The sequence below is a fragment of the Scomber japonicus genome, chromosome 16 (genome assembly GCF_027409825.1).
Source record: "Scomber japonicus isolate fScoJap1 chromosome 16, fScoJap1.pri, whole genome shotgun sequence".
NCBI lineage: Eukaryota > Metazoa > Chordata > Actinopteri > Scombriformes > Scombridae > Scomber > Scomber japonicus.
The window spans coordinates 20,588,810-20,605,876 of NC_070593.1; the positions used below are offsets into that span (position 1 = coordinate 20,588,810).

General features: G+C 40.4%; 1 long non-coding RNA gene across 1 annotated transcript; it reads left to right on the forward strand.

Moving 5' to 3' along the window:
* The first annotated feature begins 391 nt into the window (after positions 1 to 391).
* Positions 392 to 16,773, forward strand: LOC128375720 (uncharacterized). The gene is made up of 3 exons (XR_008323103.1): positions 392 to 676; positions 12,994 to 13,097; positions 14,978 to 16,773. It is a non-coding gene; the product is annotated as an uncharacterized LOC128375720 (long non-coding RNA).
* The last annotated feature ends 294 nt before the right edge of the window (positions 16,774 to 17,067 follow it).

Genomic DNA, 17,067 nt, shown 5'->3' on the forward strand with positions numbered 1-17,067 from the left:
TGGACCCTCCCATCTTGTTAGATAAGATAGGCTAGGTTGTCGTCCAAATGAATCTACCCCCCCCCCCCCCCAACTACAACCCCCCTCCACCCCCCACCCTCATTTTCTTTCTCCATTGCCTTTTCCCTTTCCCCTGCTGAGCTCAAATCCAAGGCCGGGGGGGAACAACTCTGGCTCTCCCCTAAATGACACACCTTCGCCTTCTGAACACGTAGGGGCCTAAAGTGTGCGTTTATTCTCCAGACCCTCTTTACAGATCGTACTTTAAACAGCGTGATCTGCGAATAAACAAAGCCAGTAAACAATAGAGTGGAGGCTATGCCCACATATAGGAAGAGTACACACACACAAACCAAATTGCACAAGTGTAAACTTTGAATAGGACAACGCAGCTCTGTAAATTTACACAGACATTAAATTTCGTTCTATTCATTTTAGACATATAATGCTAAGCTGATTTTTTTTATAGCACACTGATCGATATCTCTGTAAAATAATCATTTTTTTAACTAGCGGGGCAGTGAAATCTTTGCTTTGTGCTAAAGTCAACAGTGACAGAGTTTGAGCTCAAATAAATGCCGTGATGTCTGGAGCCCTTTGCAGAAGGCAGAAGGCGAGCTTCTACAATGGGCTCCTGTGTGGCTTGCCAACAACAAGCACCGGCGATTTTGCACAGGTATGAACCTTTTTATTTTCTATCACGCTCATTTTTTAATAAAAATAGTTTTTATGGAAGGAGATGAGATTTGGTATGATGTTCCCGGACATGCATGGAGACGTGAAAAGTGACAGAGATGGCTGATTATCTTGAAAATTCACGAGGAAGGAGACGTATGCTATTGGATTTCACGACAGGGTGGTGCAAAGCTGAGGGGATCTGCAGGTTGTGGTGATAGTGGTTGCTTCAAGTTTCAAGTGTCTTTCAGTTGCTGTTGCTGGAGTTGATGGAGAGAGATCCTGCTGCACTGCAAAAAAAAAAAGGAAGGGGGAAAAAAAAGAAAAACTAGTACTAGCGATTGATTTATTCTCACAGCTGATCCACTGTTAAAATGTTTACAACTTTAAGAATAGATTGGAAAAATGTGCAGAGGATGAGATAATTCACTTTTTTCCATTGAGGATGATTTCTCAAAAATAAAAATCAAAAGCCAAAAGATAGCCCATAATATTATTGTTGAGAATTCATATTGATTTTACGCGGGAAGCAGGTGAAACTGGAGGATCTTCTTTACTTGTGTAGAGAAAACTTACTCAATATGGATTTAATGGCTCGTTAAGTTGGACATTTTTTGCAGTGTGCGGCTGATTGATATCATTGTGGCTGCACTGATACCATGAAAACCAGCTCTGTTGCAGCACTGACACTACTGCTTAACTGTTTTATTTATACTATACATGTGCACAAATGGATTCAGATTGTTTTATATTTTTAATTATACATTTTTAATTGCAATTGTGATGGCAAGATTGAATAATTGAGCAATATGCATCAAGTAATATCAATGAATGGAAATGAATTTTCTGTTTACAAATATGAAGTTTAATATCTTGTTTTACGTATTAAAATTAGTCTTATTAAAATTACATTGTGACAATAATAATAATACAGATGATAATTATAGCGATAATAATCATATAGGCTATAAATATAACATTCAAGAGGCCCTATTTGAATAACTGGCTCATTTAAATCTTAGGTAGATGGAGAGCCCGTTTCATAATGCCCATTAACAAATATTAAACAGTTACATCACGGAGCGGCTCCACTCTGACACTCTGATGCTCGGATAACCCCAGTCAAGCCCTCTGCCGTGCACACTGAGATGGGAATGGCCTTTTGCAGCTTTGGCGGTTCAAAGGTAACCAACCTCAATCTGTAGTGGAGGACACAAGTGCGCAAGAGGCCACATCACTTCCCCATCTCCTAACTTAGCCCTTACACAGGGAAGATACCTCTGCAGCTTCCTGGCACAACACGCACCATCATAGGCAAGCACATCTGTTGTTATAGCAACCGAATAAAGGACGGTCCAGCCTGTTGATCCTTTTTACTCCGCTAACCTGATTTCTCTGCATTTCTCATGGTCGCATTTGCATCTTTCTTGATTAAGGCCTGACAATCAGAGCGCCTTTTCTCCCGCAGACACAAAGCATCCAGACGCATCTATTCTGTAGGCAATCTGACTCTGGCTGCAGGTGATTGACGTGGAATCTGTAGGAGTGATTCATAACAACAATAATAATAATTAAAAAAAAAAAAGAAGATATAATTTCTAAAGCGAGAATGCACAAAAAAAAATGGAAATCATATTATAACCTGGAGATAATAATTGCCTGCCTTTGGGAATCCAGCATTTAGAAGAAAAAAAACCCCAGCTTTGCAACACACGATTTTCCTCATTTTTTTCTTCCACATATTTAAATAGCATTTCCTGTTTTGTATTGTAACACACCTCTAAAGTGAGATATTTTCCCTACAGCGATGCAATTTAATGCCTAGGCGAGTTTGGGCCTCTACTTTCAATGACTCAGTAGCCTATAAGCCATATAGGCTACGCAATTACCCATGGGCGTCGACTGAATAGAGCAAGTTAAGGGCGTCAACAATCCTAACAGCAGTTTTATATATTTTTTAAAAAAGGGAGGGAAAGGAGTTAAATGTTTGAAAAATTATGTTTGAAAAATGATGTAAAAATAGCCATCAGAGGTGCAGAGGCTGGAGCAGTATAGATCTGTGCAGGATAGTTTGATAATCAACAGTGCCATCGCCCTGATGATAAAGACTCTTCTATCTATCACCGGTAATTGCTCGTCACATCACGTTATACATGTGTATATTAATGGGGTGCAGAGTTATTTCAGGGAGTCAGATGGTGTTGTAAGGCTGCAGCAGGGTGTTTGCCGCACCTATAAGCGCTGCAGCCCGCGGACTGGAACACCCAAGTAGATCTGTCTCCATGGCGACGGCGGGACACCGGTCCAACAAGCTGTAATTCTGTCTCAGCCTTTTGCAGGGGAGGGACCGTCCACACTATCCCGACTTAACTCCTCTTTCACCAGAAATACTCCTAATCCCATATCTTAGCAAGGCAAACTGCCGTCCCTCAGTATATTAAAGGGACCACAAAGTCAAAACTCAAAGCCACCCATGGTTTCTCTGCAGGCGGCTTGTCCCGGTGTGACGCTCCGTCATCCTGCCAGTCCATCTCCACCGTATGTGCCTCCAATCTTCTCCGCACGTATGCACAGCTGATGAATACATTTAAGTTAATTATTAGGCTATTAATTATTATTGTTTCATTTAGAAATGTGTGTGAGGAAATGTATTATTATTATATTATTAACATCTTAAATAGTGGATGAAAATATTGAAAACAAAATGTCTGTTAACATTGTAGCTTATTTGTATCATTATTGTGGCCTTTGTTACAGTTGTAGTATTTCAGTTTTATTACGCTGCCGTTATTATTCTCTTTTATCTATTATTGATTGTATCATCGATTATTGGGATGAACGCACAGCCAGAGGTGAAAATAAAGTAAACACGTTTTGAAAACAGCCTTTCCAATAATTTTGAAATATTTAATTCTCAGCATCAATATTAAAATGATGGTCAGTTGTATTCCTAATTTGTAATTAAAAGCAGCAGAATGCATGATCTGCCTGCATGTTGTTATAGTATAGGCTCAAAATATTATGTAAAAAAATACATTTGCATAAATGTCTGAAGTCAGATTAAAGATTATTTCCAGTTCTTCCAGCAAAGCATTAAATCAGAATATGAACTAAATTAAATGTTCACATTGGACAAATATGTAAAATAATTAAACATCATAATTCAAACTAAAATTAAGGTATTCTTGTGTTGAATTGTTGTCCACATATTTTGACTGCATATTAGAGCTTTAAATAGGCCTTGCTTACAAATCCTGGGTTGAATAATTTAGCTTAAATATCACCTTTATTCTTTTTAAAATAAGGAAATAAAACAGTTGAAAAAATGTTGAATACAATGCTTCATCACTTCATAAATTAGTCCTGGTAAATTTTAAAGTTAGAAATTAACTGACGCTGATGGTCTTTTCATCTAATAGAAAAAGGGATTTTTAAAGAAACGTTTAAATGAATTGATATAAAATGTAATATTACTGAATAGTACAGTTAATATCCAAATAGTTGTTATTTGCAATACAGAACGGATATTTTAAGCAATTGGAAAGAAGGACTAGACACCAACTTTCAGAGAAGTCTGTCTCACTCACATCCTAAAATATATTCTAGAGTATAATCAGGGATTTCAAAAGAGCCAAACATACTCTGATATCATTTTCTTCACTTGTATGTACACACACAAAAAAGTGACTCTTTTCCTCTTTCTGCTTTGACCTTTTTTTCCCTCTCAGCGGAAAATGCATTTCACAACAAGAAGCAGAGTTTTACTGAATTCTCATTGCTGAAGATGAAAGTTTCATCTTGAGATATTGAGTTGGTTTCACATTCAACTAAACTGACATATGTGGCAGTTATTTTGTGAATCTGGAAGTGTGAGGGTCAGTTTGGTGATGTGTTATGATAGAAAAGAGGAGGTGTGTGTGTGTGAGTAAGAGAGAGAGAGAGAGAGAGAGAGAGAGCGATAGAGTGAGAAAGATGGCAGGATGGACAGGGTGAGAATGCGGCTGCTGACTGTGATGTGTCCGCACTCTTCTGACACGACTACGTGACATTCCAGTGTAGGACTCCTTCATGTCCTGAGACAGAGACAGAGAGAGAGGGAGAGAGAGAGAGAAAGAGGAAAGAGAGGGAGTGAGAGAGAGAGAGAGAGAGAGAGAGAGAGAGAGAGAGAGAGAGAGAGAGAGAGAGAGAGAGAGAGAGAGGTTCATCAACAATGCCCATTGAGTAGTGTGAGGCAGCAGCTGGTGGGACATGCAGTGACCTAAAGGCGATCTATTCAGGCCAGGACGGGGTGCCTCTCACTACCCTGCTGCTTTTATATGCCTGGAAGTGGATGGATGGTCAGTGTTTATCCTTGTAAAATATTGCTACAAAGGTCTGTCATCATGCAAATGGAAGAATGGCAGAGAAATCAGCCCCTTACCGTACCAAAACAACAGAGGAACAACAGGACATCGGGGCTGCTGAGGATAATGTAAATGTGTGGAGGACAAACTTTCTATCTTACGTCCGTGTGATGGAGATAAAAATGGAGATGACAGCCAAGGCCTTTGTTTCTTGGGGAGAGCTGAAGTTAGGCTCAGCCACACTCTGGAGGGGGAGATTAGCTCTTCTAGGAGAAACATGAGGCGTATAGAGAAACACTCCATGCAAGATAATAGATGTGTGATCAACCAGGCAGAAAGATACTATATTGCGTGGAGATTAAAGACGCTCAAAAATATGAAGTTGTATATTGCTCTGGTTCACTGCAGCCAAAGGTAGACATTTGTGTGCGCACACACTTCGAGCTCCTCTTTGGTAATTCCACAGGCATTTCCCCAGTGGGTCTCATGCCTGTCTTTGAGATCAAACCTTGTTGGCAAAGCTACCATAAAACGATGTGTCAGTCAGCTGTGGTAAAGGGATGCCTGCTTGGCGGTGATTGATCTGCCAAGGTTTCTTTATTCCCCTCGGGACTCGATACCTCCAGGTTTTAGATTCAGCAGTTGCCAGTGCTGATGGATATCTGCAGCTTCTGCTTTGGAATAGTGCTGCATTATATCCCCTTTTTCTGACCCATTTCCACCCAGTGTGGCCCATTCAGCAGCACATGGCCATAATATGGAAGCCAACACGTTGCAATATCTCCTCACTTCCCCCCTCAGCTCCAGTTCCAGGAAGTGAAAGTAGAGCGTTGCCAACCAATCACAGCGAAGGACACCCAACTCATTAAAAGTTAATGAAACCTATAAACGTGGTGCGCCAGCGATTCATTTAAACCCTCAATCCAATCTCCTCTCCAAGCAAAGGCAAACAAGCCCGTGTGCCCCCAGTGCCGTCCTCGGAATAACAAACTACGGAATATTTTGTCCTGCATATGTTCTCCCATGCAGACATGTGCACTGTGATAGGCTATCTTACAATGGGACTTGTCCAATTTAGTGAATGCCAGGATGGTGTTCTGCAGGGGTGAATTCTGTAATCTGCACCCGACTTGAATTTAATGCCTTTACTTTACAACACACAGCTTGTCAGGAACGGCCGTGGTAGATATGCCATTTCAACATTCATGAGAATCACTGACATTCAAATAATGTGCTCATTTTAATACCGTATGAGTGGGGGCCAAATCTGTGTGAGAAAACCTACGTTTACTTCCTTGCAGGCATGAGAGTGTCAAGAACTATTCTTGATCCATGTAGATAGACAAGGCCAAATCTGAGGGTAAGCTTTCCCTTCATCCAGGCCCATCTCCCACTCTCTCTCTCTCTCTCTCTCTCTCTGTCCACCCTGATCTATTTCAGGAACACTCTCACCTAATAGTATTGCTGCTCTCAATGTGATAACAACGCATCAACAGCAATAAAGTGCCACCTTACAAGTGTCCAAAACCAAAGTGTGGAACAATATCCCCCCTTGTCTTTAAGACCTCCATTTCCACATGGCCCCAGCGCCTCATAGTGCTTCCCTTGGGGGATTCAAATTAAATTCCCCCCATGTATAGCGCCACTGTCAGCCCGTTAATGAATTCCCATACCCTGACTTGAATCAAATTAATCCCCAATTTAATCCCATATAAATGGCTGTGTGTTATTTATAATGGAAGGACGGATACTCAGTTGAAGGATTGAGGAAAGCTGGGAGGTGTCTATAGGGCTGTTGAGCAGATTATGGTGAAGGATGAGGCCTGTGTGTTTCCCCCCAGTGCAGAGTAGTCCCCTGATACACACTATTTAACCCTCGCCTGCTTGACGCTGACAGAAACATCACGGTGTTTGTCACTTAATATCCTTTCAGATTAAAGAGTCAACTGGCAGATTTATTGGTTGGAGCTGGGACACCCTCATCTTGAAGTACCCCCAGCTAAAAAGATAATGTGGGAAAGGTGCATGGTGTACAGCGTGGTGGATTTGTGACGCACTCGCCTACAGTTAAATTATCTGTGGGTTCAGACTTGTCACAACCAACCATTGTTTGAGGTCATAGTGTCAGAGACAGTTGCGTTTATGTATCAATGCAAATTTCACTTCCCTACATATGCAAAGCTGACATGTGAACAATAGTCACCATTCTTGGGAGACAAAACTCTCTATCGGTATTTAGATAAGAGGATCACCACCTTGACTTTTGATACTCGGTGATGGATGAAACACAGGTAGTTTCTTAAAGGGCTTATATAGACAAACAGCACAGCATCCTGAGGCGTTGCTGAAATATAACTAATACGTGTACGATGCAAATCTAATGGTCCAGAGGCATTTGTGTAAAGAAAGGCAAAGTCCAGATGGCGGCTCCAGGTTCAGTTATTGATGTGTGGCTCTGAAGATTGAAAATGTCGGCCCACCCATTTCTGTGTTGTTTTTGGCCTGTTCACCTAAAAGCCAACGGAGAATGAAAACACAATATCCAGATATGCCAACATAATGACGTTCGTAAAAACTGCAAAAAAAACTCTGTGTATGATAAATGGGATATTAGGGATTAGGGTACACTAGATCCAATGATGCGTGAGGAGCCAAAAAGTTATCAACTGTATCAGTTGCGTAAGTTTCATTATTAACAATACAGATATGAATCTAGACTCTGAGGAAATTCAGCGCAAAGTTCATTTCTTTGGAAATCGGTTGTTAAAGTTGATGAACTAGTTCCTAATTGCAGCTGGCTTGGATATATGATTTGCAAGCGTATATATGAAAGTACTGCAGCTCAAAATATAGGCTATTCTGTGTATAGTTATTAAGTAAGCAGTAGCATGGGATGGATATGAGGATGACAGACGGTTCTGAAGTCAGTTTGGCAGTTCAGAGGACAGTTTGGAGCTTTTAAAGCCCGGTCCACCAAATGTCTGAACAGCTATGGTTTATTGAGGCATCTGTAAGCTTACTCATTTTATTGCCAGGCTTGGCTCGTGTACCTACCGTCATGGAGAGGGAGAGAGAGAAAAAAAAGCACACACACACAAAAGTTTGATGTTTGCCTTCATTCCACCAAATCCTTGACAGCCGTGCTATAGCCCATCACTATTCACACCATTGTGCTGTCACAACAACTAAACACATCATTTGTGTTGCAGAAACTCATCCTGTATGTATCCAATACCAAATGTTTGGCGACAGAGAGAGGCGATGGTGGGTGGGTGGCATGGTGGGGTGGGGATGTGGGGGGGGGTGGTGCTGCATAATTTGCTAGGAAACATTTTACCGAACATTTGGTGATAAAAACGCCGGCGTCGGCCCCGAGGCTTAAAGCAATTAATTCAGGATCCTGACATAAACTCTCCAATCCTTTGACAGCTTGGAGCTGAAATAAAAATGCTAGTTCTCCTGGGAACGGCAGGAGATAGCTGGCTCTTTTCTGGACTGTTTGCTCACTGGCCCTGAGAGCAATCTTCCCCAGTCAGAATGAAATGCAAGGACACAAACAATGTACCGGCGAGAGAATGGGAGATGGGGAATGAACAGTTTGGACTATTTGCTCAGCAGAAGGGCAGCCACAATGGCCGGCCCATGGCTTTCCCATGCATCAAGCCTCTTAGTCTTAGGCCTCCCTTTGTTGCCTGGTTTCTTCTTCCCCGGCCAGATAAGAGCCCAGCTGCCCTATACTTTTAATTCCCATTGTACGCCATACTGTATGGTCATTTATCTGTCCACATTCTGCCTGCCATGATGGTGTTGTCTAATTGGACTGGTTATCGCGTGTGTATCTCTGTTCACCTTCGCATGTGTACTCGTTTAGGAGCTGAATCGCTCTCACTTTGCCATAAAAGGCAGGGTGGCGGCCGAGGAGGGGGATCACGGCTGACCCCTCTTCTCTTCTTAGAGGAGGCAGCACAAGTCAAGCACAGAGAGCGATAACGATACCCAAGTGGTTTTTTTGCATAAGCTGACACGTTTAGAGCAATTTGCCTCAGTGCCGCCTGTTCACAAAGAAAATGAGAAAAAGTTGGATTTGGAAAGCAACACATATCATGGTAAATGGAATAAATACAGAGGAGTCTCATTTCTAGATCCTGACAAAGATGTACTTTTCCAGCCGTAGGCAAAAAAGCCTCCGAGGGCTCTTGAGGGAGAAATGAGATGCGGTCATTATATGACCTAATGGCAACTCCAGCAAGAAGAGAGGGCAAACAGAGCAAGAGTGTAGTGGCACTGGCTGAGAGAAGGATCCATATTGTGCTCTTTTGTTTTGGTTTGTTGGTTTGTGTTTGCATTTACATTGACCAGTTCTCTCCTCAATGTGTATTCACACTCAATACATGTAATGTTGTCTGCGTGGCAGGAAATGCAAGTAGTGTGCTTCCCTGTTGAAGTCAACCAGGAATAAAATAACAATAGTAAATGTATCTGAAACAAAAAAAACAAACAAACAAACAAACAAAAAAAGAGTGGCGGGATGTCACAATGGGATCAATACACATATGATGAAGGAGCATATTCATGCATGTGAGCAGACACTTGCCTAAATACCAACACACACACACACACACACACACACACACACACACACACACACACACACACACACACACACACACACACACACACACACACACACACACACACACACAGACATACAGACACACACACATACAGACACACACACACACACACACACACACACACACACACACACACACACACACACCCATCCCCCTCTGTAAAGGTTGTGGTGTCAGGGACCCCCTGGGTGGTCAGACTGAGGATGATTTCTACACAATATGATGTTAAGAACAACCTTTGAGAAAAGGGATCCACTGGCTGTTTCCACTGTCACATTTCAATATATATACATATATATATTTATATGTATATATAATCTACACTTTTTTTCTAAGAGTTGCAATGTTTGTCAAAACAGTCACAATCTTATTTGCAACATTTTGGGTTACATGCAGCTACAATTAAAAGCTACACACATAGACGCTGCAGGAAAATGGGTCTTTTTTCACCAGAGTGAGAACACAACCCATGATAATGCGACAGTGGTTTATTCTAATGGATAAGCTCTTAATCTGTCAGATCAAATTTCAAAGTGCCAGTAGCTGTGCCAAGACAGGTCCCAGGAAGGAAAAACCTTTTGTATGGGACAGAAAATTTTAATTCTAAGATGAGACTTTATTCATTCCTTGGCAAGCTATCCTGGGGCCTTAATCACAAAAAAAGGTATGGCCTGTTGTGGAAGCAATACCTCAAAGAGCAACGTCATTAAGAAACAGTAAGTGCTTGTTTTCACATCCACCTCTGGTGTACCACCAACCAGCGTTTGCCAGTATGTCAGACCTCAGGTATGGCAAGATAAATAGCTGTCTTATTTGTGCCTGTGAGAGCCAGGCTCCTTGTGGGGTGGTGCTCTCAGCTTCACGCTCCACCAACACTGAAATAAAGCTCTGTTCGAGGCATTTCAACACCGCTTAAGGTTGTCCATGGCCGTGTAATTTATGAGCTGAGAGGACTTCGTTTTTTAAGTTCACTCCGACCTACAATCTTCCAGCATTCATGGGTGGAGAAAAGAGCTGTGTGTGAGTCATAGGAAACTTACAACACTCCTCCTTTTACCTTAAACAATGTGAGTGATACCTGTAGAGTTCTGGTGTGTGCTTCAGTCCCTTTATGTTTATGTGATGTGACCTAAAGTAATTGGATGTACAGGCACTTTAACAGGTTAGGTGTTTTGTCACCTGTAGGTCAGTATAAAGCTGGCAGGATACGATTAGAGCTGTTCACTTCATGCCCCGTAGCTCTCAGTGGGTGGTCATAGAGCCAGACAGACAGACAGAGTGACATGCTGACTTGTGCTCACTGGCTCTGGTTGCTTCATTGGCAACCCACTACAGAAGAAAGATATCCTCCTCAAAGTGTGTCTGTGATGAAGGGTTTAGCATTGGTATTAGTAATATAGAGGAAAATATATAAGCAAATATTAGTTAATCTATTTTTTAAACATACTTCAGACAGATATGCAGTGCAGTATACACATATATTTTAAAATCAAAATTAATTTAATGTTTAGTATTTTCATTTTTATTTGTTTGTGGAATATAACAATATGCTAATCTTGCTTTCAGATGATCACTTATTTATTACAGTTTTCAGTATTTGTATATACATATATATATTTTAAAAAATACCAAAAGAAATCACTTTTATTCAGCAGTGAATGTTAGACTTCACAATTAAATCAAAACATGCAAACATGTTAAAAATCTTGGAGATGTGAAATATTACTATAGCGACGCCGTTTTATTGGGACAAACTGTTTAAAATGTTTATTTACATATGTGGTGTTTACTCTTTGTTACAATGAGTGGATATATGATGGCATAATTGTGTTTTATGACTGAGCCATCACATAAAGGGAAATTAAACCACACACATTATCAGGTTAGTTTTATCAGTGGGACCACATGTCACTGCGTCATGAAATTTACAATCAAAGTAATTATAATTTGTTCATAATATAACCACAAAAACAAGAAAGCTATGACTTCATTAAAAAACTGAATTGTTTAACTATTATTAACTGATGTAATACATTTTTTATATAGTAGAAGTTTGATAGTTTGATTATTAACGTCTAATGTATGATGAAATTATTATCTTTTAATTGTGGAAGTAAATAAAAATACACATAATATGTAATACATTTGAAAAAGTAATTTAGCTCTGTTAGTTTATTATTGATCCAACAAATTATCAATTGTTATATAATTCTATAAATTTGAAGATGAACAATTATCTAGGGCTGCAATTAATTTGACATGTAAAGGTATTATAGCTGTTAGAATTATGCAAAACAAATAATGTAATAATGTAAAACTAATTCTGAATTGAAAATTACATTTGAAAAAACATATATCTAAATATGAATATGCATAATATTATGTGTATATGCACTATTATTACATAAATGAAATAATGACTAAATCCTTTAAAGACAAAACCAACAAAAGAAAATACCAGCACAAATATAAAAACATCACTAAATGATCTCTAGATTAAGTTTATTTTACAATTCACAATTACATTAAATTTACTTGCATCTGAAAAAGAGATATTGTTATTATTATTATTATTATTGTTAGTATTAGTGTTAATCATTTTTTCTTAGCTGAAAATGTTGCTGCATATAAGAGGCGTATTTTGTTTTGAAAATATCAGTAGATAAAATAAAAAATAAAAAATGAATAGAGGTGAACTGTAGAAGTGTTTTCAAGTTGTCCATCTGCTAATCATTTTTAAATAACACCACTGAAACATTTTGACAGTGAGATGTTTCATTTTACTTGTGTTGAACACTTTCAGGACCCAGCTCAGCCAGACATGGCTATACCATTCACGTTACCTCTCTGCCAATGTGTGAATGTCAACACCCTGTAAACACCTTTGACACACATGCTTGAATGCGACGGACGAGTTAACTAAACATTCCTGGGTGTTCCCCGTAAAGGTCTTCCACTCATCCACCAGACTGCACTGACCCGTCTCCCACGCTCCACACTGCACTCATGGAAAAAAAGCACATTTTTCCATCATATATTTCCATTTTTCTTATTTATCTTTTACATATAATACACATTATTTAAAATAGAAATAGCAATAACGCACAAGCTCACATCATCTGGCATTTTTTTTTTTTTTTAAATGTGATGGAACAATGCTCTTTTAGGATTTGGGAATTTGGGAGTATAATTCCAGCCCCGTGCTTATCGCCACACCCAGACTATTTGAGTGTTTTGAGATGCGGGCTCCCTGAGGACGGATCGAAGGCGTCCTAGTAGAACTGCACATCAAATAAATAGGAAGATGGGATTTATATGGAGGCTGTGTCTCTGTCAAACAGGGCTCTGCTGACTGAAGTGATCCCCACGGCCCGAGTGGAGGAGAAGAGGGAGAGGAAGCCTCAGAGGGAAGAGGGATAGCTGCGGAAGAGCTACACTGATGCATGTATACACACTATCTCTCTCTCTCTCTCTCTCTTTCTCTCTCTTTCTCTCACACACACACACACACACACACACTCAAACACTCACACAATGTCCCTCTCAGTCCTGGGTTGTGACCGGCCCATGGCATTGGCCAGGTATGTCAACTATGTTTGCCAAGCCATCCATCACCCATGCACCTTCCCTCCTGAAACAGGAACTTTTGTTTGAAGCATACACTTGTTAAGCCCATCCTTTGACTCTGCTCAACCTAATTTATTTCCTTATAGCTGAGACACAGGATTTATTAGCACCTATGTTTTGTTCTTCATTTTCCTGTTGTTGTGGGACGCACAGTGCAAATGTGTTGGTAGAAACATGGGTGTGTTGTCGCTAAAGAGAGATTGTGAGCTACAGTGTGGGGACACCAATGGCCCTTATCATCGGTGACCAGGGTTAGCAAATAAACACACTGTAGTGAAGTCAAGCTGCATGTAAGGAAAGAAAAGATTTATGGCTGTGTGACGCTCACACCTGACAAAGAGGATATGAGATGTTTATATTTTCTGGTTGAGTTTCTCATCATGTTATATGATTGAATAAATGGGGGAAAAAAGATGTACATCTCCTTTCGTGAGCCTTGAAATGATAAACGATTCAAATTAATTACAACTTCCTTGTTAGTTTTGCTAACTGTATTAACTAAGGGTTTGAAAAGTGTGTGTGTGTTTGCACGTTTCTAGAAAAACCAGTTCAAGTTTCTGTTAAAAGAACAAGGGACAACAAAACAAATACGAGCAACAACTGTTTATTTGAGATTGGAAAGCTGGCGACGTAAAAAGTTTGCCACCATAGCTTTCAGGAAGTGCGTATTTGATGTTAACAGAGACATAAACCTGACTCATTTCACTATTGTTGGTCAGTTTGAGAACTTATTGTCTGAGTGAGACTCTGACATGAGAACCAGCCACAAAAATCTCAAAAGAAACCTACATGTGGGCTGGTATGTTTGCTAAAGGACATAAGCTGGAGCCTTACTTCATTCCCTGTAACACAACCTTCATTTATCTTTTGACTTCTAGTCTGTGCCAGAGAGCAGATATCACTAAATGTGCTGCGTTAATGATTGACTCTTGGCGCACCAAGCATCCTGCGTTGAGTGGCCACTTTGCCTGCTCTTGTGCTGCATTTTCAGCCATAAATGTTTGTGGTCCCACCATCCCCTCCAACTCTCATACAGTATTATTAGCACTGGGGGTTAGGGTGGGGTCAAGACTAACTTTCAATAAAGAACCATTGGCATGCTGAGGTAAATGGAAGATAAGAGTTTGTCTCTGACCCTTTTAGTGCTTTAGCTATAAGAATGTGGCTGTGTAAACCTAATCTACTCCCCCCAAGATAAATTTGGTCCTGCTTTGTGAAAAGCAAGTTCATGCATTGCCCTTTCTTTCTTTTTCTTTTCTTTTTTGTCTTTTTTTTTTTTTTTTGCTGTTCTAAAGCCAACTTTGACAGGCGTGAAATGAGTCCACGACTTTTCATTGACAGTTCAAGATGGAGAGCAAACTGAGATTAGGGCATGTTAATTAATTGTGGGGTCGGTAAAGTGCCTTCCCATCCCATGAAAGACTTGTTCCGTTTATTGCCATCCTGCCAAACCGTGACAATGATGTATTCATGACTTTTGTCTTCCTTATTTTAACTTTTTGGCATGGTTGTATAATATTTCCAGTGTAATTCAGAATAACTATTGAGCGTCAGCATGTATTGATGCTACTTAGTAACTCACCTCTACCAGTCAACAGCAGAAACTAATTATTGTATAAAAAAACAAAAAACAAAACAAATCTAAATATATGTAATGTTATGTAAAATTGACCTGTGTGTTCTTCCTGTCTCCTGCAGATGTGCATGGCTGCCATTTGAAAGATGCTTTTCCTTTGCTGCTTATAGTCTACTTTCACCACCCTGGTTCAAGTGACCTGAAAGCACTTTCCTGTCGATGTACTTGGCTATATCTACGTCCGACCTGTCTGCCATATGTAATATCAAAGCCTCTGTCAGCATGGAACTGAATGGGAACAAAAGAGAGGCCTCCATTAATGATTAACTGTTCTAAAAGCCCCGGCTTTTGTATTCCCATGGTGCCCAGGCTATCTGGCCACCATGTGACATGCTCACAGCATTTTTCGAGCAGATTGGGGGAAAGCTAGTGAGCAAACACAGGTGCTTTGGAGCAGCGTTGCCGACGCTGTCAGGGACAACCACAAACAAGAGCAGCTATGCCTGGCTAAATGAATCCCCACCCCTCCCACCACCACCACCACCTACACCACCACCCCCCACCCCCCCTCGCTCTCCGTCGCTAGCTAACTTGTTTGCTAGCTCCATATAGCTCTCTGGCTGCAAAAGCCTTCCTTCTGGAGAGTCCCCATGGTCCCCCCCGAGTCCAACGTCCACTACAGCCGCGCTCCACAACTTCTCACACCCTCCAAAGAAACAAACAAATAAAAGTGAGGACAGCCGACCACTTCTTTGAGGTGATGGCATTTGCTGTGGTCATGACTAGTGGGAGAGCAAACAAATTAATGGTGTTCGAGTTTTCACTTTCCAAACCAAACTAAATGTCTTTTAGTTCAAGTGGGGCAATTCCACTGACCCTGGTGTCAAATGCTGTGTAAGGGTTGCACACTCTTGCACTTGAGATGCCGAGAGGAGGCCACAAGAAATTAAACAGGACTTGAAAATTGGCTTAAACTCAAAGTGGCTTGTGACAAATAAATCTGGGATAAATTGTGTGTGTAATAAATGCTGTACATGCTCATTTCTTCTGGCTTATGTATTTTGACCACAAACTTTAGCAAGAGGTGTCTGGAGCACTTAACCTTTTCATCCAGGCTGACTGATTGTTCAGAGTGACTGGGGGTGCTGTGTCGCTCAACTTTGATAAGACAATCAGATGATAGGATGGCGTTATCTTAACATGGCTTTCCGGCTGGGAGACAAATGAACAGTGTGTGATAACAGGAACAAAAGCTCTTATTGGCTGGCTCCTCCAAAGAAAGAAAAATTATCAGGATGGAAAATTCACAATAGGCGCAGTTTATTTCATTTTCAATTTTCTACTCAGCTCAGGTCACAGGAACAGCTTTTTATCACTCAAATATTTATATTGTCTCTTGTTGGCATTTTGGTTTCACAGTCTGCAATTACCTGAGCCTATAAAGCAGTTATTATCACTGGAAAGATGATAAAAATGTTTTAAAACAAACAATTTAAATCAACAGGAGAGGAAATTAAGTTGTAAAAGTTAAGAGAGACAAGCAGAAAACTGACAGGTAGAGAGTAAAAATATATAACACAGATAGAGAGAAAAGGGATGCATGTGTGTGTGTGTGAGAGGGAGAGATGGAACGACGGTAAAGGAAGAAGGTCAAAAGTATTTTCTGCAGAGACCCGCAACTGATCAGTAAAACGCCACTTCAGTCTGGGTTTTTTGACTTTTGCTGCCCAATTCTGTGAGTCAGAGAGGGGTGTGTATACTCAAGGATTCACTCAAGGATTTGTTTGCTCTATTCCCCCCAAAAATGATTGGAAAAAATATTGGTGCCATGGTATGAAATGTTAGAACTTTGTAGACCGAAAAAAACCTTGCAACTGTGTTAAATATGCATGAATAAAATGTTCACTTTTCAAGAAAATGTGTTGCGTGTTATTTAAAATACAATATGCACTAAAAAGATTTTCATTTCAACAGTCTTTTGAATGTACAGTTCCTTATTTGTGTTGAAATGGATACATTGGAAAGTTAAATGGAGCCTCCTTAAACCATTATTCCAGGGACTATCAGAAAGGGTTTAAAATCAGCAGAGATGTATTCGCAGAAGCTCATCTCATCCTCTGTTCTGCTACTGGTTCCCTGCAGGGATTTAGCCTCTGCTGGTCGTGAGCTGAGTCTGATCAGAGGAGTTACAAATCCTCACTTTTAGGGGTCT